This window comes from Astatotilapia calliptera, chromosome 23 (genome assembly GCF_964374335.1).
Source record: "Astatotilapia calliptera chromosome 23, fAstCal68.1, whole genome shotgun sequence".
In the NCBI taxonomy this organism is placed as follows: domain Eukaryota; kingdom Metazoa; phylum Chordata; class Actinopteri; order Cichliformes; family Cichlidae; genus Astatotilapia; species Astatotilapia calliptera.
Window position 1 is genome coordinate 19,333,455 of NC_137443.1, and position 21,991 is coordinate 19,355,445.

Consider the following 21,991-nt stretch of genomic DNA (forward strand, 5'->3'; position numbering starts at 1 on the left):
GCTCATATACAAAAGTTGCAACGGTGCCCAGGAGCATTGAGTGATTGACAGTTCTCCAATCACCGGTTCACACCACTGTACTTACATACTAATCATTCATGTACAAAATGTGCTTGTCTCCAAGGAGAGTCCCTCTTCTTCTCTCCAGGCTTTATAAACAAAAACGGTGGGAGATGTCGATCAGTGGCATGTGCACAGACTTTGAGTCACATATTAATTCAAACAGGCTGCAGTCCTGTCACTCTTGGTTGACCTTGATGTGATTTGAACACGCAAGCTTCTGATCTGGAGTCAGATGCGCTACCATTGCCCCACAAGGTCCCACAAACCTGCCCCTCTGCCCAAAACTTCTGAAAATCTCTGCAAAGCCAATCCATCTTCTTTCCACACAAGACATCAAAATTGTTGCAGGGGGCTACTTGTTATCACTGCTATAGAAAGGCTAGAATGACAAATCTTAATCCTTTCTGGCTACGTTTGGTTTTCAGTTAGGCGGCAGTACCTGGTCACTGGTCTCCCGGCAAACACAGCCAGCCATTTGGGTACACCCAAAGCAACACAGTGGTCCAACCGTTTACCGTCACTTTAGCAGCAGGTACACCGTTGCCTCCATTGTTGTTCTTGTGTTGCAAACAGGTGATGTCACGCTGTTGAGGTAACAAAGTGAATGGGCTTTGAAGAAGATGTGGCGAACAGGTTATATTCACTAGGATTTGCTTCTTAGTTAGGCAACTTCTGGGTTTAGTCTGTTTTGTCCAATTTTTGGAAGGTGAATGGCTTCTTCCTGGAAACCTATCCCAGACTTGTAAGCAAGCCTTTCGGAGCACAGTTGTTTAGTACGTCCTGAAAACAGACGAGCCTAGCAGAGGATGGTTTCGATCCATCGACCTCTGGGTTATGGGCCCAGCACGCTTCCGCTGCGCCACTCTGCTCCACACGTACCACAAGACTAGCGCTGCTTAAAAGTGGGCCTTCAATAACATCTTGCATGAACAAACTGTGGGAATTCTGAAGGTGGACGGTACCCGTTTGAACACTGACTTTTATAAATCTTTGTCACCTCGGCGTTCAATGCTTCAGAGCTTCTTGGACTGCTTGTCAGGTCTCGTGTGCGGCCCAACAGATTTTAAGCTAGGGTCAGCCAACCATTTCCTCGTTAGCTGCTAACTCGAATCACTGAGCTTATTGTATGAGCCACTGAGTCGCATAGTCACGTAAACGCTTAGACGTGAAAACACTGACACTTGGTGTTGCGTATGTTTACTTCCTAAATAAACCCATGAACTCTCTTCAATGAACCTTATTTTACCTTTAGTTAACTAAAATCGACGTTCTGTTACACGAACACACTCTGCTGATGCACTTCGATGCTCTTAATACTTCCCGCTGATTGTCAATGGTAGTTCTTATCGGTAGAGATGTAATACCGTCTGTAATCACAAGCACCGACATTAGACACGAAATCTGAATGTATCCAACACAGCGGACACAGTGACATTGTCCACAGTGAAAAACTATCCTGGATATGATGAGCTTGCTTCAGAATGCCAAGCCCAGCTCTGAAGCTGCTTTTAGATTTCATTATCATTCAAAACTGTTTGTTTGCTCGGAATGAAAAACTTATACTTGATATTTGAATGTTTTTTTCTTTACAATAATTTTGTGAGTTTCTCTTTGGTGCAGTCTTTACTTCTTTCAACTATGTGTTTACATGTATCACATGGCATTGCTCTCTGTATACCTGCAGCATGCGGGTGTTTTGTTTGCCATTTTTATTCAGTTCCATTTACAGAAGCCCTCTAATTCAGCTACTATTCACACCTATCCAATGTATTCACACCTGGTGCTTTCAGAAAACAATGGAACGTCCAGCTACCCGGGCCCCCTCCCCAGACGGTCAACACTTGCGGCTCCCCCATCACCTCTACCACTCAGTAAAGCTCACAAATTTCTCCATGTGCCTTCACACCTCTTTCCATACTTGAAAGGGATGTAAACAGACTCTCTAAGACACAGGACCCATGCAAAGCAGCTGGGCCAAATTCGGTGCCTCCATCCACCCTGAGGCACTGTGCTGATCAGTTGTCTACAGTGTTCACTGACACCATCAACAACTCACTGGAGACACGTCATGAGTCATGGACCTGAATTTCTGGACAGACGGACGAGTATGCCACAAGCAACTAAAAACCTCCTATTGGAAGGGAATCACAGGCTGCAGTCCCCTCACTCTCGGCTGACCTTGACGTGATTTGAACACGCAACCTTCTGATCTGGAGTCAGATGCGCTACCATTGCGCCACAAGGTCCCACAAACCTGGCCCTCTGCTCAAAACTTCTGAAAATCTCTGAGAAGCCAGACCATCTTTCCACACAAGCAATTTTTCTGCAACTGGAGGTTGTTCAACTTGTGAATGCAAAGAGGTTGTGCCAAAGACACATGTCATTTCAGACCATGCATGTCAACATGCACACGTAGAATCTCTCTTTATACTTGAAAGGTTCTCCTCTTTGAGAAAAGAATACAAATCGAGGTTTGAAGTGCGCTTGCAGTAGTCAATCAAAGGCCTAATATAGTGTCTGTCATTCAGTGCTCACGCTCTGATGAGCTTTGCAAGCCAGCTAGACAAATTCTTAACAATGCATATTTGTTACTGATGTTTGTCAGAGAAAGACAAAGTCCTTGGACAGTGTCTAAAAATAAAAGACCTTCCTCTCACACACACCTAAAAAGTGATTGCTCAGAAGGGAGTGCTTTTGTACGTGATGATCTCCTGTCTCAAACACAAGCTGCTCTGGAGAGGCTCCTTGTGCCGTCTGCACCAAAATGCTATTCATGGGGGTAGGGAACCAGTGCTGTCAGCCTTGAATGAAATCTTACCTGACTAAACGACCTTACACTTCACACACAATGGTCTCTTCAACGACTGTTAATGGTATTTACCAGAGAAGTGACTTCTGACTAGGGAGTGTTCTGGCATGTGATGATCTCCAAAAGAACCAGCGCTGTTGGAGCAGGGAGCAGGCATCTCTCACCACAGGCCAAAAGGTGCAGGTGAAGTGGAGGAGCTGTGATGGCCGAGAGGTTAAGGCGTTGGATTTGAAATCCAATGGGGTGTTCCCCGCGCAGGTTCAAACCCTGCTCACAGCGAAAATGCGTTACGGGTGCTTCTTTTTCTGCTAAGATAAGGTTGCAATTAGTCGGAGGGGCTCATATACAAAAGTTGCAACGGTGCCCAGGAGCATTGAGTGATTGACAGTTCTCCAATCACCGGTTCACACCACTGTACTTACATACTAATCATTCATGTACAAAATGTGCTTGTCTCCAAGGAGAGTCCCTCTTCTTCTCTCCAGGCTTTATAAACAAAAACGGTGGGAGATGTCGATCAGTGGCATGTGCACAGACTTTGAGTCACATATTAATTCAAACAGGCTGCAGTCCTGTCACTCTTGGTTGACCTTGATGTGATTTGAACACGCAAGCTTCTGATCTGGAGTCAGATGCGCTACCATTGCCCCACAAGGTCCCACAAACCTGCCCCTCTGCCCAAAACTTCTGAAAATCTCTGCAAAGCCAATCCATCTTCTTTCCACACAAGACATCAAAATTGTTGCAGGGGGCTACTTGTTATCACTGCTATAGAAAGGCTAGAATGACAAATCTTAATCCTTTCTGGCTACGTTTGGTTTTCAGTTAGGCGGCAGTACCTGGTCACTGGTCTCCCGGCAAACACAGCCAGCCATTTGGGTACACCCAAAGCAACACAGTGGTCCAACCGTTTACCGTCACTTTAGCAGCAGGTACACCGTTGCCTCCATTGTTGTTCTTGTGTTGCAAACAGGTGATGTCACGCTGTTGAGGTAACAAAGTGAATGGGCTTTGAAGAAGATGTGGCGAACAGGTTATATTCACTAGGATTTGCTTCTTAGTTAGGCAACTTCTGGGTTTAGTCTGTTTTGTCCAATTTTTGGAAGGTGAATGGCTTCTTCCTGGAAACCTATCCCAGACTTGTAAGCAAGCCTTTCGGAGCACAGTTGTTTAGTACGTCCTGAAAACAGACGAGCCTAGCAGAGGATGGTTTCGATCCATCGACCTCTGGGTTATGGGCCCAGCACGCTTCCGCTGCGCCACTCTGCTCCACACGTACCACAAGACTAGCGCTGCTTAAAAGTGGGCCTTCAATAACATCTTGCATGAACAAACTGTGGGAATTCTGAAGGTGGACGGTACCCGTTTGAACACTGACTTTTATAAATCTTTGTCACCTCGGCGTTCAATGCTTCAGAGCTTCTTGGACTGCTTGTCAGGTCTCGTGTGCGGCCCAACAGATTTTAAGCTAGGGTCAGCCAACCATTTCCTCGTTAGCTGCTAACTCGAATCACTGAGCTTATTGTATGAGCCACTGAGTCGCATAGTCACGTAAACGCTTAGACGTGAAAACACTGACACTTGGTGTTGCGTATGTTTACTTCCTAAATAAACCCATGAACTCTCTTCAATGAACCTTATTTTACCTTTAGTTAACTAAAATCGACGTTCTGTTACACGAACACACTCTGCTGATGCACTTCGATGCTCTTAATACTTCCCGCTGATTGTCAATGGTAGTTCTTATCGGTAGAGATGTAATACCGTCTGTAATCACAAGCACCGACATTAGACACGAAATCTGAATGTATCCAACACAGCGGACACAGTGACATTGTCCACAGTGAAAAACTATCCTGGATATGATGAGCTTGCTTCAGAATGCCAAGCCCAGCTCTGAAGCTGCTTTTAGATTTCATTATCATTCAAAACTGTTTGTTTGCTCGGAATGAAAAACTTATACTTGATATTTGAATGTTTTTTTCTTTACAATAATTTTGTGAGTTTCTCTTTGGTGCAGTCTTTACTTCTTTCAACTATGTGTTTACATGTATCACATGGCATTGCTCTCTGTATACCTGCAGCATGCGGGTGTTTTGTTTGCCATTTTTATTCAGTTCCATTTACAGAAGCCCTCTAATTCAGCTACTATTCACACCTATCCAATGTATTCACACCTGGTGCTTTCAGAAAACAATGGAACGTCCAGCTACCCGGGCCCCCTCCCCAGACGGTCAACACTTGCGGCTCCCCCATCACCTCTACCACTCAGTAAAGCTCACAAATTTCTCCATGTGCCTTCACACCTCTTTCCATACTTGAAAGGGATGTAAACAGACTCTCTAAGACACAGGACCCATGCAAAGCAGCTGGGCCAAATTCGGTGCCTCCATCCACCCTGAGGCACTGTGCTGATCAGTTGTCTACAGTGTTCACTGACACCATCAACAACTCACTGGAGACACGTCATGAGTCATGGACCTGAATTTCTGGACAGACGGACGAGTATGCCACAAGCAACTATAAACCTCCTATTGGAAGGGAATCACAGGCTGCAGTCCCCTCACTCTCGGCTGACCTTGACGTGATTTGAACACGCAACCTTCTGATCTGGAGTCAGATGCGCTAACATTGCGCCACAAGGTCCCACAAACCTGGCCCTCTGCTCAAAACTTCTGAAAATCTCTGAGAAGCCAGACCATCTTTCCACACAAGCAATTTTTCTGCAACTGGAGGTTGTTCAACTTGTGAATGCAAAGAGGTTGTGCCAAAGACACATGTCATTTCAGACCATGCATGTCAACATGCACACGTAGAATCTCTCTTTATACTTGAAAGGTTCTCCTCTTTGAGAAAAGAATACAAATCGAGGTTTGAAGTGCGCTTGCAGTAGTCAATCAAAGGCCTAATATAGTGTCTGTCATTCAGTGCTCACGCTCTGATGAGCTTTGCAAGCCAGCTAGACAAATTCTTAACAATGCATATTTGTTACTGATGTTTGTCAGAGAAAGACAAAGTCCTTGGACAGTGTCTAAAAATAAAAGACCTTCCTCTCACACACACCTAAAAAGTGATTGCTCAGAAGGGAGTGCTTTTGTACATGATGATCTCCTGTCTCAAACACAAGCTGCTCTGGAGAGGCTCCTTGTGCCGTCTGCACCAAAATGCTATTCATGGGGGTAGGAGACCAGTGCTGTCAGCCTTGAATGAAATCTTACCTGACTAAACGACCTTACACTTCACACACAATGGTCTCTTCAACGACTGTTAATGGTATTTACCAGAGAAGTGACTTCTGACTAGGGAGTGTTCTGGCATGTGATGATCTCCAAAAGAACCAGCGCTGTTGGAGCAGGGAGCAGGCATCTCTCACCACAGGCCAAAAGGTGCAGGTGAAGTGGAGGAGCTGTGATGGCCGAGAGGTTAAGGCGTTGGATTTGAAATCCAATGGGGTGTTCCCCGCGCAGGTTCAAACCCTGCTCACAGCGAAAATGCGTTACGGGTGCTTCTTTTTCTGCTAAGATAAGGTTGCAATTAGTCGGAGGGGCTCATATACAAAAGTTGCAACGGTGCCCAGGAGCATTGAGTGATTGACAGTTCTCCAATCACCGGTTCACACCACTGTACTTACATACTAATCATTCATGTACAAAATGTGCTTGTCTCCAAGGAGAGTCCCTCTTCTTCTCTCCAGGCTTTATAAACAAAAACGGTGGGAGATGTCGATCAGTGGCATGTGCACAGACTTTGAGTCACATATTAATTCAAACAGGCTGCAGTCCTGTCACTCTTGGTTGACCTTGATGTGATTTGAACACGCAAGCTTCTGATCTGGAGTCAGATGCGCTACCATTGCCCCACAAGGTCCCACAAACCTGCCCCTCTGCCCAAAACTTCTGAAAATCTCTGCAAAGCCAATCCATCTTCTTTCCACACAAGACATCAAAATTGTTGCAGGGGGCTACTTGTTATCACTGCTATAGAAAGGCTAGAATGACAAATCTTAATCCTTTCTGGCTACGTTTGGTTTTCAGTTAGGCGGCAGTACCTGGGGCCCGTTCTTCGTACGTCGCTTACTACATCCAAGATCAAATGACACATCCAAGATCAAATCATCGCGCTAACCGTGAGCTCGCTAATCCGGTTCCCCGAACACACCTGCTGTTGACGATTACTACAGCTGGACGCAGTAATGTGACATCACTGGGTGTCGTAAAAGGGGCTACGCATCGATAGTAGAAACATTGATCGGCAACCCTCTGATTGGTCGGCGAAAATGTCGACGGAGCGCGCTCGGCTCGGTATTTTTCGGCAGCAGAGCAAGAACTCTTGAGTGAGGGATTTCAGGAGTTTCAGAGTTTAATCAGAACGCAAGGGAACACTGCAAAGGCTGCAAAAGCAAGGAGCGAGGGCTGGCAGGAAGTTGCTGACAAATTAAACTCGTAAGTAATTTAATAATAACAATAATAATGGAGTGGATTGATATAGCGCTTTTCAAGGCACCCAAAGCGCTGTACAATGCCACTATTCAGTCACTCTCACATTCACACACTGGGGGAGGCAGCTACAGTTGTAGCCACAGCTGCCCTGGGGCAGACTGACAGAAGCCAGGCTGCCATATCGCGCCATCGGCCCCTCTGGCCAACACCAGTAGGCGGTAGGGTAGATTTATTATATTACACTATATTATCCAATATTATATTACATTATATTATAATATGTTATATTTTATCCTCTGTCACATTAGAGCCACGACAGGACCCACTAGAACATGGGAACAGGTAAAAGTGAAATATAAGAATATTCTACAGAATGGTAATATTTATCACTTATATTGCTTTTAGTCTCTTGGAAAGAGACCCTGGAATAATCTGTTTGTTTATAACAGCAACCAAGAAAAGGGCAGAGCAACAAAAGACAGGTGGTGGTCCTGCACCCCCTCGTCAACAAGTTGGTTAAGTAAATAATACCCTCACGGGAAAATCGATATCTCTCTATGAGCACACTGTCGCGCTGAGCTAAAGGATCCTGTCTGTCCCGCAATATACGCTGAATTCTGAGGACTCTCCTTATCAATCTTGCACCTTCCGCAATGGGTGGCTCGCGTATACGGACAGGACATGGCTGCGACAGACTTCCCAAATCCACCTTCGCTTTTATAGCCGTGGTCTCTCATCTTGATTACACGAAGTAATTTACAATTGCTACTCTGAAATATGAATTAAATCTGTAATAATCACATACATGTAATAGAATGTTAATAGTACATTTCCCTTTTTTAGGAAATGACCTGTATGTATCTGTATGAAATCAATAAATGGATCTGGGGCCCGTTCTTCGTACGTCGCTCACTACATCCAAGATCAAATGACACATCCAAGATCAAATCATCGCGCTAACCGTGAGCTCGCTAATCCAGTTCCCCGAACACACCTGCTGTTGACGATTACTACAGCTGGACGCAGGAATGTGACATCACTGGGTGTTGTAAAAGGGGCTACGCATCGATAGTAGAAACATTGATCGGCAACCCTCTGATTGGTCGGCGAAAATGTCGAAGGAGCGCGCTCGGCTCGGTATTTTTCGGCAGCAGAGCAAGAACTCTTGAGTGAGGGATTTCAGGAGTTTCAGAGTTTAATTAAAACGCAAGAGAACACTGCAAAGGCTGCAAAAGCAAGGAGAGAGGGCTGGCAGGAAGTTGCTGACAAATTAAACTCGTAAGTAATTTAATAATAACAATAATAATGGAGTGGATTGATATAGCGCTTTTCAAGGCACCCAAAGCGCTTTACAATGCCACTATTCAGTCACTCTCACATTCACACACTGGTGGAGGCAGCTACAGTTGTAGCCACAGCTGCCCTGGGGCAGACTGACAGAAGCCAGGCTGCCATATCGCGCCATCGGCCCCTCTGGCCAACACCAGTAGGCGGTAGGGTAGATTTATTATATTACACTATATTATCCAATATTATATTACATTATATTATAATATGTTATATTTTATCCTCTGTCACATTAGAGCCACGACAGGACCCACTAGAACATGGGAACAGGTAAAAGTGAAATATAAGAATATTCTACAGAATGGTAATATTTATCACTTATATTGCTTTTAGTCTCTTGGAAAGAGACCCTGGAATACTCTGTTTGTTTGTTCATAACAGCAACCAAGAAAAGGGCAGAGCAACAAAAGACAGGTGGTGGTCCTGCACCCCCTCGTCAACAAGTTGGTTAAGTAAATAATACCCTCACGGGAAAATCGATATCTCTCTATGAGCACACTGTCGCGCTGAGCTAAAGGATCCTGTCTGTCCCGCAATATACGCTGAATTCTGAGGACTCTCCTTATCAATCTTGCACCTTCCGCAATGGGTGGCTCGCGTAAACGGACAGGATATGGCTGCGACAGACTTCCCAAATCCACCTTCGCTTTTATAGCCGTGGTCTCTCATCTTGATTACACGAAGTAATTTACAATTGCTACTCTGAAATATGAATTAAATCTGTAATAATCACATACATGTAATAGAATGTTAATAGTACATTTCCCTTTTTTAGGAAATGACCTGTGTGAAATCAATAAATGGATCAGGTGCTGCATTGTCTTTAGTTACATTGATAATATTTATTTATGGTGAAACAGTGGTGGAATATCGCTGTTGCTTTCGTATGAATGACGCGGACATACCTGCGTGGCCGCGATCTAATCCTGTTTACATAAAGTAAACCTGCTCCCGAGCAGGTTTACGCTTACGGCTCTGTTGCTATGACAGCAAGTCCCGGATGAGCTTCGGGGAACCGAACGATCCAAGATCACGCGAAATCGTCAACAATCTAATCCGGCTAACCTACTTAGCGAGGTACGAAGAACGGGCCCCAGGTGCTGCATTGTCTTTAGTTACATTGATGTTATTTATTTATGGTGAAACAGTGGTGGAATATCGCTGTTGCTTTCGTATGAATGACGCGGACATACCTGCGTGGCCGCGATCTAATCCTGTTTACATAAAGTAAACCTGCTCCCAAGCAGGTTTACGCTTACGGCTCTGTTGCTATGACAGCAAGTCCCGGATGAGCTTCGGGGAACCGACTGATCCAGGATCACGCGAAATCGTCAACAATCTAATCCGGCTAACCTACTTAGCGAGGTACGAAGAACGGGCCCCAGGTCACTGGTCTCCCGGCAAACACAGCCAGCCATTTGGGTACACCCAAAGCAACACAGTGGTCCAACCGTTTACCGTCACTTTAGCAGCAGGTACACCGTTGCCTCCATTGTTGTTCTTGTGTTGCAAACAGGTGATGTCACGCTGTTGAGGTAACAAAGTGAATGGGCTTTGAAGAAGATGTGGCGAACAGGTTATATTCACTAGGATTTGCTTCTTAGTTAGGCAACTTCTGGGTTTAGTCTGTTTTGTCCAATTTTTGGAAGGTGAATGGCTTCTTCCTGGAAACCTATCCCAGACTTGTAAGCAAGCCTTTCGGAGAACAGTTGTTTAGTACGTCCTGAAAACAGACGAGCCTAGCAGAGGATGGTTTCGATCCATCGACCTCTGGGTTATGGGCCCAGCACGCTTCCGCTGCGCCACTCTGCTCCACACGTACCACAAGACTAGCGCTGCTTAAAAGTGGGCCTTCAATAACATCTTGCATGAACAAACTGTGGGAATTCTGAAGGTGGACGGTACCCGTTTGAACACTGACTTTTATAAATCTTTGTCACCTCGGCGTTCAATGCTTCAGAGCTTCTTGGACTGCTTGTCAGGTCTCGTGTGCGGCCCAACAGATTTTAAGCTAGGGTCAGCCAACCATTTCCTCGTTAGCTGCTAACTCGAATCACTGAGCTTATTGTATGAGCCACTGAGTCGCATAGTCACGTAAACGCTTAGACGTGAAAACACTGACACTTGGTGTTGCGTATGTTTACTTCCTAAATAAACCCATGAACTCTCTTCAATGAACCTTATTTTACCTTTAGTTAACTAAAATCTACGTTCTGTTACACGAACACACTCTGCTGATGCACTTCGATGCTCTTAATACTTCCCGCTGATTGTCAATGGTAGTTCTTATCGGTAGAGATGTAATACCGTCTGTAATCACAAGCACCGACATTAGACACGAAATCTGAATGTATCCAACACAGCGGACACAGTGACATTGTCCACAGTGAAAAACTATCCTGGATATGATGAGCTTGCTTCAGAATGCCAAGCCCAGCTCTGAAGCTGCTTTTAGATTTCATTATCATTCAAAACTGTTTGTTTGCTCGGAATGAAAAACTTATACTTGATATTTGAATGTTTTTTTCTTTACAATAATTTTGTGAGTTTCTCTTTGGTGCAGTCTTTACTTCTTTCAACTATGTGTTTACATGTATCACATGGCATTGCTCTCTGTATACCTGCAGCATGCGGGTGTTTTGTTTGCCATTTTTATTCAGTTCCATTTACAGAAGCCCTCTAATTCAGCTACTATTCACACCTATCCAATGTATTCACACCTGGTGCTTTCAGAAAACAATGGAACGTCCAGCTACCCGGGCCCCCTCCCCAGACGGTCAACACTTGCGGCTCCCCCATCACCTCTACCACTCAGTAAAGCTCACAAATTTCTCCATGTGCCTTCACATCTCTTTCCATACTTGAAAGGGATGTAAACAGACTCTCTAAGACACAGGACCCATGCAAAGCAGCTGGGCCAAATTCGGTGCCTCCATCCACCCTGAGGCACTGTGCTGATCAGTTGTCTACAGTGTTCACTGACACCATCAACAACTCACTGGAGACACGTCATGAGTCATGGACCTGAATTTCTGGACAGACGGACGAGTATGCCACAAGCAACTATAAACCTCCTATTGGAAGGGAATCACAGGCTGCAGTCCCCTCACTCTCGGCTGACCTTGACGTGATTTGAACACGCAACCTTCTGATCTGGAGTCAGATGCGCTAACATTGCGCCACAAGGTCCCACAAACCTGCCCCTCTGCTCAAAACTTCTGAAAATCTCTGAGAAGCCAGACCATCTTTCCACACAAGCAATTTTTCTGCAACTGGAGGTTGTTCAACTTGTGAATGCAAAGAGGTTGTGCCAAAGACACATGTCATTTCAGACCATGCATGTCAACATGCACACGTAGAATCTCTCTTTATACTTGAAAGGTTCTCCTCTTTGAGAAAAGAATACAAATCGAGGTTTGAAGTGCGCTTGCAGTAGTCAATCAAAGGCCTAATATAGTGTCTGTCATTCAGTGCTCACGCTCTGATGAGCTTTGCAAGCCAGCTAGACAAATTCTTAACAATGCATATTTGTTACTGATGTTTGTCAGAGAAAGACAAAGTCCTTGGACAGTGTCTAAAAATAAAAGACCTTCCTCTCACACACACCTAAAAAGTGATTGCTCAGAAGGGAGTGCTTTTGTACGTGATGATCTCCTGTCTCAAACACAAGCTGCTCTGGAGAGGCTCCTTGTGCCGTCTGCACCAAAATGCTATTCATGGGGGTAGGAGACCAGTGCTGTCAGCCTTGAATGAAATCTTACCTGACTAAACGACCTTACACTTCACACACAATGGTCTCTTCAACGACTGTTAATGGTATTTACCAGAGAAGTGACTTCTGACTAGGGAGTGTTCTGGCATGTGATGATCTCCAAAAGAACCAGCGCTGTTGGAGCAGGGAGCAGGCATCTCTCACCACAGGCCAAAAGGTGCAGGTGAAGTGGAGGAGCTGTGATGGCCGAGAGGTTAAGGCGTTGGATTTGAAATCCAATGGGGTGTTCCCCGCGCAGGTTCAAACCCTGCTCACAGCGAAAATGCGTTACGGGTGCTTCTTTTTCTGCTAAGATAAGGTTGCAATTAGTCGGAGGGGCTCATATACAAAAGTTGCAACGGTGCCCAGGAGCATTGAGTGATTGACAGTTCTCCAATCACCGGTTCACACCACTGTACTTACATACTAATCATTCATGTACAAAATGTGCTTGTCTCCAAGGAGAGTCCCTCTTCTTCTCTCCAGGCTTTATAAACAAAAACGGTGGGAGATGTCGATCAGTGGCATGTGCACAGACTTTGAGTCACATATTAATTCAAACAGGCTGCAGTCCTGTCACTCTTGGTTGACCTTGATGTGATTTGAACACGCAAGCTTCTGATCTGGAGTCAGATGCGCTACCATTGCCCCACAAGGTCCCACAAACCTGCCCCTCTGCCCAAAACTTCTGAAAATCTCTGCAAAGCCAATCCATCTTCTTTCCACACAAGACATCAAAATTGTTGCAGGGGGCTACTTGTTATCACTGCTATAGAAAGGCTAGAATGACAAATCTTAATCCTTTCTGGCTACGTTTGGTTTTCAGTTAGGCGGCAGTACCTGGTCACTGGTCTCCCGGCAAACACAGCCAGCCATTTGGGTACACCCAAAGCAACACAGTGGTCCAACCGTTTACCGTCACTTTAGCAGCAGGTACACCGTTGCCTCCATTGTTGTTCTTGTGTTGCAAACAGGTGATGTCACGCTGTTGAGGTAACAAAGTGAATGGGCTTTGAAGAAGATGTGGCGAACAGGTTATATTCACTAGGATTTGCTTCTTAGTTAGGCAACTTCTGGGTTTAGTCTGTTTTGTCCAATTTTTGGAAGGTGAATGGCTTCTTCCTGGAAACCTATCCCAGACTTGTAAGCAAGCCTTTCGGAGCACAGTTGTTTAGTACGTCCTGAAAACAGACGAGCCTAGCAGAGGATGGTTTCGATCCATCGACCTCTGGGTTATGGGCCCAGCACGCTTCCGCTGCGCCACTCTGCTCCACACGTACCACAAGACTAGCGCTGCTTAAAAGTGGGCCTTCAATAACATCTTGCATGAACAAACTGTGGGAATTCTGAAGGTGGACGGTACCCGTTTGAACACTGACTTTTATAAATCTTTGTCACCTCGGCGTTCAATGCTTCAGAGCTTCTTGGACTGCTTGTCAGGTCTCGTGTGCGGCCCAACAGATTTTAAGCTAGGGTCAGCCAACCATTTCCTCGTTAGCTGCTAACTCGAATCACTGAGCTTATTGTGTGAGCCACTGAGTCGCATAGTCACGTAAACGCTTAGACGTGAAAACACTGACACTTGGTGTTGCGTATGTTTACTTCCTAAATAAACCCATGAACTCTCTTCAATGAACCTTATTTTACCTTTAGTTAACTAAAATCGACGTTCTGTTACACGAACACACTCTGCTGATGCACTTCGATGCTCTTAATACTTCCCGCTGATTGTCAATGGTAGTTCTTATCGGTAGAGATGTAATACCGTCTGTAATCACAAGCACCGACATTAGACACGAAATCTGAATGTATCCAACACAGCGGACACAGTGACATTGTCCACAGTGAAAAACTATCCTGGATATGATGAGCTTGCTTCAGAATGCCAAGCCCAGCTCTGAAGCTGCTTTTAGATTTCATTATCATTCAAAACTGTTTGTTTGCTCGGAATGAAAAACTTATACTTGATATTTGAATGTTTTTTTCTTTACAATAATTTTGTGAGTTTCTCTTTGGTGCAGTCTTTACTTCTTTCAACTATGTGTTTACATGTATCACATGGCATTGCTCTCTGTATACCTGCAGCATGCGGGTGTTTTGTTTGCCATTTTTATTCAGTTCCATTTACAGAAGCCCTCTAATTCAGCTACTATTCACACCTATCCAATGTATTCACACCTGGTGCTTTCAGAAAACAATGGAACGTCCAGCTACCCGGGCCCCCTCCCCAGACGGTCAACACTTGCGGCTCCCCCATCACCTCTACCACTCAGTAAAGCTCACAAATTTCTCCATGTGCCTTCACATCTCTTTCCATACTTGAAAGGGATGTAAACAGACTCTCTAAGACACAGGACCCATGCAAAGCAGCTGGGCCAAATTCGGTGCCTCCATCCACCCTGAGGCACTGTGCTGATCAGTTGTCTACAGTGTTCACTGACACCATCAACAACTCACTGGAGACACGTCATGAGTCATGGACCTGAATTTCTGGACAGACGGACGAGTATGCCACAAGCAACTATAAACCTCCTATTGGAAGGGAATCACAGGCTGCAGTCCCCTCACTCTCGGCTGACCTTGACGTGATTTGAACACGCAACCTTCTGATCTGGAGTCAGATGCGCTACCATTGCGCCACAAGGTCCCACAAACCTGCCCCTCTGCTCAAAACTTCTGAAAATCTCTGAGAAGCCAGACCATCTTTCCACACAAGCAATTTTTCTGCAACTGGAGGTTGTTCAACTTGTGAATGCAAAGAGGTTGTGCCAAAGACACATGTCATTTCAGACCATGCATGTCAACATGCACACGTAGAATCTCTCTTTATACTTGAAAGGTTCTCCTCTTTGAGAAAAGAATACAAATCGAGGTTTGAAGTGCGCTTGCAGTAGTCAATCAAAGGCCTAATATAGTGTCTGTCATTCAGTGCTCACGCTCTGATGAGCTTTGCAAGCCAGCTAGACAAATTCTTAACAATGCATATTTGTTACTGATGTTTGTCAGAGAAAGACAAAGTGCTTGGACAGTGTCTAAAAATAAAAGACCTTCCTCTCACACACACCTAAAAAGTGATTGCTCAGAAGGGAGTGCTTTTGTACGTGATGATCTCCTGTCTCAAACACAAGCTGCTCTGGAGAGGCTCCTTGTGCCGTCTGCACCAAAATGCTATTCATGGGGGTAGGAGACCAGTGCTGTCAGCCTTGAATGAAATCTTACCTGACTAAACGACCTTACACTTCACACACAATGGTCTCTTCAACGACTGTTAATGGTATTTACCAGAGAAGTGACTTCTGACTAGGGAGTGTTCTGGCATGTGATGATCTCCAAAAGAACCAGCGCTGTTGGAGCAGGGAGCAGGCATCTCTCACCACAGGCCAAAAGGTGCAGGTGAAGTGGAGGAGCTGTGATGGCCGAGAGGTTAAGGCGTTGGATTTGAAATCCAATGGGGTGTTCCCCGCGCAGGTTCAAACCCTGCTCACAGCGAAAATGCGTTACGGGTGCTTCTTTTTCTGCTAAGATAAGGTTGCAATTAGTCGGAGGGGCTCATATACAAAAGTTGCAACGGTGCCCAGGAGCATTGAGTGATTGACAGTTCTCCAATCACCGGTTCACACCACTGTACTTACATACTAATCATTCATGTACAAAATGTGCTTGTCTCCAAGGAGAGTCCCTCTTCTTCTCTCCAGGCTTTATAAACAAAAACGGTGGGAGATGTCGATCAGTGGCATGTGCACAGACTTTGAGTCACATATTAATTCAAACAGGCTGCAGTCCTGTCACTCTTGGTTGACCTTGATGTGATTTGAACACGCAAGCTTCTGATCTGGAGTCAGATGCGCTACCATTGCCCCACAAGGTCCCACAAACCTGCCCCTCTGCCCAAAACTTCTGAAAATCTCTGCAAAGCCAATCCATCTTCTTTCCACACAAGACATCAAAATTGTTGCAGGGGGCTACTTGTTATCACTGCTATAGAAAGGCTAGAATGACAAATCTTAATCCTTTCTGGCTACGTTTGGTTTTCAGTTAGGCGGCAGTACCTGGTCACTGGTCTCCCGGCAAACACAGCCAGCCATTTGGGTACACCCAAAGCAACACAGTGGTCCAACCGTTTACCGTCACTTTAGCAGCAGGTACACCGTTGCCTCCATTGTTGTTCTTGTGTTGCAAACAGGTGATGTCACGCTGTTGAGGTAACAAAGTGAATGGGCTTTGAAGAAGATGTGGCGAACAGGTTATATTCACTAGGATTTGCTTCTTAGTTAGGCAACTTCTGGGTTTAGTCTGTTTTGTCCAATTTTTGGAAGGTGAATGGCTTCTTCCTGGAAACCTATCCCAGACTTGTAAGCAAGCCTTTCGGAGCACAGTTGTTTAGTACGTCCTGAAAACAGACGAGCCTAGCAGAGGATGGTTTCGATCCATCGACCTCTGGGTTATGGGCCCAGCACGCTTCCGCTGCGCCACTCTGCTCCACACGTACCACAAGATTAGCGCTGCTTAAAAGTGGGCCTTCAATAACATCTTGCATGAACAAACTGTGGGAATTCTGAAGGTGGACGGTACCCGTTTGAACACTGACTTTTATAAATCTTTGTCACCTCGGCGTTCAATGCTTCAGAGCTTCTTGGACTGCTTGTCAGGTCTCGTGTGCGGCCCAACAGATTTTAAGCTAGGGTCAGCCAACCATTTCCTCGTTAGCTGCTAACTCGAATCACTGAGCTTATTGTGTGAGCCACTGAGTCGCATAGTCACGTAAACGCTTAGACGTGAAAACACTGACACTTGGTGTTGCGTATGTTTACTTCCTAAATAAACCCATGAACTCTCTTCAATGAACCTTATTTTACCTTTAGTTAACTAAAATCTACGTTCTGTTACACGAACACACTCTGCTGATGCACTTCGATGCTCTTAATACTTTCCGCTGATTGTCAATGGTAGTTCTTATCGGTAGAGATGTAATACCGTCTGTAATCACAAGCACCGACATTAGACACGAAATCTGAATGTATCCAACACAGCGGACACAGTGACATTGTCCACAGTGAAAAACTATCCTGGATATGATGAGCTTGCGTCAGAATGCCAAGCCCAGCTCTGAAGCTGCTTTTAGATTTCATTATCATTCAAAACTGTTTGTTTGCTCGGAATGAAAAACTTATACTTGATATTTGAATGTTTTTTTCTTTACAATAATTTTGTGAGTTTCTCTTTGGTGCAGTCTTTACTTCTTTCAACTATGCGTTTACATGTATCACATGGCATTGCTCTCTGTATACCTGCAGCATGCGGGTGTTTTGTTTGCCATTTTTATTCAGTTCCATTTACAGAAGCCCTCTAATTCAGCTACTATTCACACCTATCCAATGTATTCACACCTGGTGCTTTCAGAAAACAATGGAACGTCCAGCTACCCGGGCCCCCTCCCCAGACGGTCAACACTTGCGGCTCCCCCATCACCTCTACCACTCAGTAAAGCTCACAAATTTCTCCATGTGCCTTCACACCTCTTTCCATACTTGAAAGGGATGTAAACAGACTCTCTAAGACACAGGACCCATGCAAAGCAGCTGGGCCAAATTCGGTGCCTCCATCCACCCTGAGGCACTGTGCTGATCAGTTGTCTACAGTGTTCACTGACACCATCAACAACTCACTGGAGACACGTCATGAGTCATGGACCTGAATTTCTGGACAGACGGACGAGTATGCCACAAGCAACTATAAACCTCCTATTGGAAGGGAATCACAGGCTGCAGTCCCCTCACTCTCGGCTGACCTTGACGTGATTTGAACACGCAACCTTCTGATCTGGAGTCAGATGCGCTAACATTGCGCCACAAGGTCCCACAAACCTGCCCCTCTGCTCAAAACTTCTGAAAATCTCTGAGAAGCCAGACCATCTTTCCACACAAGCAATTTTTCTGCAACTGGAGGTTGTTCAACTTGTGAATGCAAAGAGGTTGTGCCAAAGACACATGTCATTTCAGACCATGCATGTCAACATGCACACGTAGAATCTCTCTTTATACTTGAAAGGTTCTCCTCTTTGAGAAAAGAATACAAATCGAGGTTTGAAGTGCGCTTGCAGTAGTCAATCAAAGGCCTAATATAGTGTCTGTCATTCAGTGCTCACGCTCTGATGAGCTTTGCAAGCCAGCTAGACAAATTCTTAACAATGCATATTTGTTACTGATGCTTGTCAGAGAAAGACAAAGTCCTTGGACAGTGTCTAAAAATAAAAGACCTTCCTCTCACACACACCTAAAAAGTGATTGCTCAGAAGGGAGTGCTTTTGTACGTGATGATCTCCTGTCTCAAACACAAGCTGCTCTGGAGAGGCTCCTTGTGCCGTCTGCACCAAAATGCTATTCATGGGGGTAGGAGACCAGTGCTGTCAGCCTTGAATGAAATCTTACCTGACTAAACGACCTTACACTTCACACACAATGGTCTCTTCAACGACTGTTAATGGTATTTACCAGAGAAGTGACTTCTGACTAGGGAGTGTTCTGGCATGTGATGATCTCCAAAAGAACCAGCGCTGTTGGAGCAGGGAGCAGGCATCTCTCACCACAGGCCAAAAGGTGCAGGTGAAGTGGAGGAGCTGTGATGGCCGAGAGGTTAAGGCGTTGGATTTGAAATCCAATGGGGTGTTCCCCGCGCAGGTTCAAACCCTGCTCACAACGAAAATGCGTTACGGGTGCTTCTTTTTCTGCTAAGATAAGGTTGCAATTAGTCGGAGGGGCTCATATACAAAAGTTGCAACGGTGCCCAGGAGCATTGAGTGATTGACAGTTCTCCAATCACCGGTTCACACCACTGTACTTACATACTAATCATTCATGTACAAAATGTGCTTGTCTCCAAGGAGAGTCCCTCTTCTTCTCTCCAGGCTTTATAAACAAAAACGGTGGGAGATGTCGATCAGTGGCATGTGCACAGACTTTGAGTCACATATTAATTCAAACAGGCTGCAGTCCTGTCACTCTTGGTTGACCTTGATGTGATTTGAACACGCAAGCTTCTGATCTGGAGTCAGATGCGCTACCATTGCCCCACAAGGTCCCACAAACCTGCCCCTCTGCCCAAAACTTCTGAAAATCTCTGCAAAGCCAATCCATCTTCTTTCCACACAAGACATCAAAATTGTTGCAGGGGGCTACTTGTTATCACTGCTATAGAAAGGCTAGAATGACAAATCTTAATCCTTTCTGGCTACGTTTGGTTTTCAGTTAGGCGGCAGTACCTGGTCACTGGTCTCCCGGCAAACACAGCCAGCCATTTGGGTACACCCAAAGCAACACAGTGGTCCAACCGTTTACCGTCACTTTAGCAGCAGGTACACCGTTGCCTCCATTGTTGTTCTTGTGTTGCAAACAGGTGATGTCACGCTGTTGAGGTAACAAAGTGAATGGGCTTTGAAGAAGATGTGGCGAACAGGTTATATTAACTAGGATTTGCTTCTTAGTTAGGCAACTTCTGGGTTTAGTCTGTTTTGTCCAATTTTTGGAAGGTGAATGGCTTCTTCCTGGAAACCTATCCCAGACTTGTAAGCAAGCCTTTCGGAGCACAGTTGTTTAGTACGTCCTGAAAACAGACGAGCCTAGCAGAGGATGGTTTCGATCCATCGACCTCTGGGTTATGGGCCCAGCACGCTTCCGCTGCGCCACTCTGCTCCACACGTACCACAAGACTAGCGCTGCTTAAAAGTGGGCCTTCAATAACATCTTGCATGAACAAACTGTGGGAATTCTGAAGGTGGACGGTACCCGTTTGAACACTGACTTTTATAAATCTTTGTCACCTCGGCGTTCAATGCTTCAGAGCTTCTTGGACTGCTTGTCAGGTCTCGTGTGCGGCCCAACAGATTTTAAGCTAGGGTCAGCCAACCATTTCCTCGTTAGCTGCTAACTCGAATCACTGAGCTTATTGTGTGAGCCACTGAGTCGCATAGTCACGTAAACGCTTAGACGTGAAAACACTGACACTTGGTGTTGCGTATGTTTACTTCCTAAATAAACCCATGAACTCTCTTCAATGAACCTTATTTTACCTTTAGTTAACTAAAATCTACGTTCTGTTACACGAACACACTCTGCTGATGCACTTCGATGCTCTTAATACTTTCCGCTGATTGTCAATGGTAGTTCTTATCGGTAGAGATGTAATACCGTCTGTAATCACAAGCACCGACATTAGACACGAAATCTGAATGTATCCAACACAGCGGACACAGTGACATTGTCCACAGTGAAAAACTATCCTGGATATGATGAGCTTGCTTCAGAATGCCAAGCCCAGCTCTGAAGCTGCTTTTAGATTTCATTATCATTCAAAACTGTTTGTTTGCTCGGAATGAAAAACTTATACTTGATATTTGAATGTTTTTTTCTTTACAATAATTTTGTGAGTTTCTCTTTGGTGCAGTCTTTACTTCTTTCAACTATGTGTTTACATGTATCACATGGCATTGCTCTCTGTATACCTGCAGCATGCGAGTGTTTTGTTTGCCATTTTTATTCAGTTCCATTTACAGAAGCCCTCTAATTCAGCTACTATTCACACCTATCCAATGTATTCACACCTGGTGCTTTCAGAAAACAATGGAACGTCCAGCTACCCGGGCCCCCTCCCCAGACGGTCAACACTTGCGGCTCCCCCATCACCTCTACCACTCAGTAAAGCTCACAAATTTCTCCATGTGCCTTCACACCTCTTTCCATACTTGAAAGGGATGTAAACAGACTCTCTAAGACACAGGACCCATGCAAAGCAGCTGGGCCAAATTCGGTGCCTCCATCCACCCTGAGGCACTGTGCTGATCAGTTGTCTACAGTGTTCACTGACACCATCAACAACTCACTGGAGACACGTCATGAGTCATGGACCTGAATTTCTGGACAGACGGACGAGTATGCCACAAGCAACTAAAAACCTCCTATTGGAAGGGAATCACAGGCTGCAGTCCCCTCACTCTCGGCTGACCTTGACGTGATTTGAACACGCAACCTTCTGATCTGGAGTCAGATGCGCTACCATTGCGCCACAAGGTCCCACAAACCTGGCCCTCTGCTCAAAACTTCTGAAAATCTCTGAGAAGCCAGACCATCTTTCCACACAAGCAATTTTTCTGCAACTGGAGGTTGTTCAACTTGTGAATGCAAAGAGGTTGTGCCAAAGACGCATGTCATTTCAGACCATGCATGTCAACATGCACACGTAGAATCTCTCTTTATACTTGAAAGGTTCTCCTCTTTGAGAAAAGAATACAAATCGAGGTTTGAAGTGCGCTTGCAGTAGTCAATCAAAGGCCTAATATAGTGTCTGTCATTCAGTGCTCACGCTCTGATGAGCTTTGCAAGCCAGCTAGACAAATTCTTAACAATGCATATTTGTTACTGATGCTTGTCAGAGAAAGACAAAGTCCTTGGACAGTGTCTAAAAATAAAAGACCTTCCTCTCACACACACCTAAAAAGTGATTGCTCAGAAGGGAGTGCTTTTGTACGTGATGATCTCCTGTCTCAAACACAAGCTGCTCTGGAGAGGCTCCTTGTGCCGTCTGCACCAA

General features: G+C 45.2%; 11 non-coding genes across 11 annotated transcripts; 5 read left to right on the forward strand and 6 right to left on the reverse strand.

Annotated features, from left to right (window-relative positions):
- Positions 1–2,237: 2,237 nt before the first annotated feature.
- trnaw-cca (transfer RNA tryptophan (anticodon CCA)) lies at positions 2,238–2,309 on the reverse strand. The gene has a single exon. It is a non-coding gene; the product is annotated as a tRNA-Trp (tRNA).
- A 759-nt stretch (positions 2,310–3,068) lies between these two features.
- On the forward strand, positions 3,069–3,151 carry trnas-uga (transfer RNA serine (anticodon UGA)). The gene has a single exon. It is a non-coding gene; the product is annotated as a tRNA-Ser (tRNA).
- A 2,295-nt stretch (positions 3,152–5,446) lies between these two features.
- Positions 5,447–5,518, reverse strand: trnaw-cca (transfer RNA tryptophan (anticodon CCA)). Its single transcript has one exon. It is a non-coding gene; the product is annotated as a tRNA-Trp (tRNA).
- A 759-nt stretch (positions 5,519–6,277) lies between these two features.
- trnas-uga (transfer RNA serine (anticodon UGA)) lies at positions 6,278–6,360 on the forward strand. Its single transcript has one exon. It is a non-coding gene; the product is annotated as a tRNA-Ser (tRNA).
- A 5,415-nt stretch (positions 6,361–11,775) lies between these two features.
- On the reverse strand, positions 11,776–11,847 carry trnaw-cca (transfer RNA tryptophan (anticodon CCA)). Its single transcript has one exon. It is a non-coding gene; the product is annotated as a tRNA-Trp (tRNA).
- Positions 11,848–12,606: 759 nt separating this feature from the next.
- Positions 12,607–12,689, forward strand: trnas-uga (transfer RNA serine (anticodon UGA)). The gene has a single exon. It is a non-coding gene; the product is annotated as a tRNA-Ser (tRNA).
- A 2,295-nt stretch (positions 12,690–14,984) lies between these two features.
- trnaw-cca (transfer RNA tryptophan (anticodon CCA)) lies at positions 14,985–15,056 on the reverse strand. Its single transcript has one exon. It is a non-coding gene; the product is annotated as a tRNA-Trp (tRNA).
- Positions 15,057–15,815: 759 nt separating this feature from the next.
- On the forward strand, positions 15,816–15,898 carry trnas-uga (transfer RNA serine (anticodon UGA)). Its single transcript has one exon. It is a non-coding gene; the product is annotated as a tRNA-Ser (tRNA).
- A 2,295-nt stretch (positions 15,899–18,193) lies between these two features.
- trnaw-cca (transfer RNA tryptophan (anticodon CCA)) lies at positions 18,194–18,265 on the reverse strand. Its single transcript has one exon. It is a non-coding gene; the product is annotated as a tRNA-Trp (tRNA).
- Positions 18,266–19,024: 759 nt separating this feature from the next.
- trnas-uga (transfer RNA serine (anticodon UGA)) lies at positions 19,025–19,107 on the forward strand. The gene has a single exon. It is a non-coding gene; the product is annotated as a tRNA-Ser (tRNA).
- A 2,295-nt stretch (positions 19,108–21,402) lies between these two features.
- Positions 21,403–21,474, reverse strand: trnaw-cca (transfer RNA tryptophan (anticodon CCA)). The gene has a single exon. It is a non-coding gene; the product is annotated as a tRNA-Trp (tRNA).
- Between the last annotated feature and the right edge of the window lie 517 nt (positions 21,475–21,991).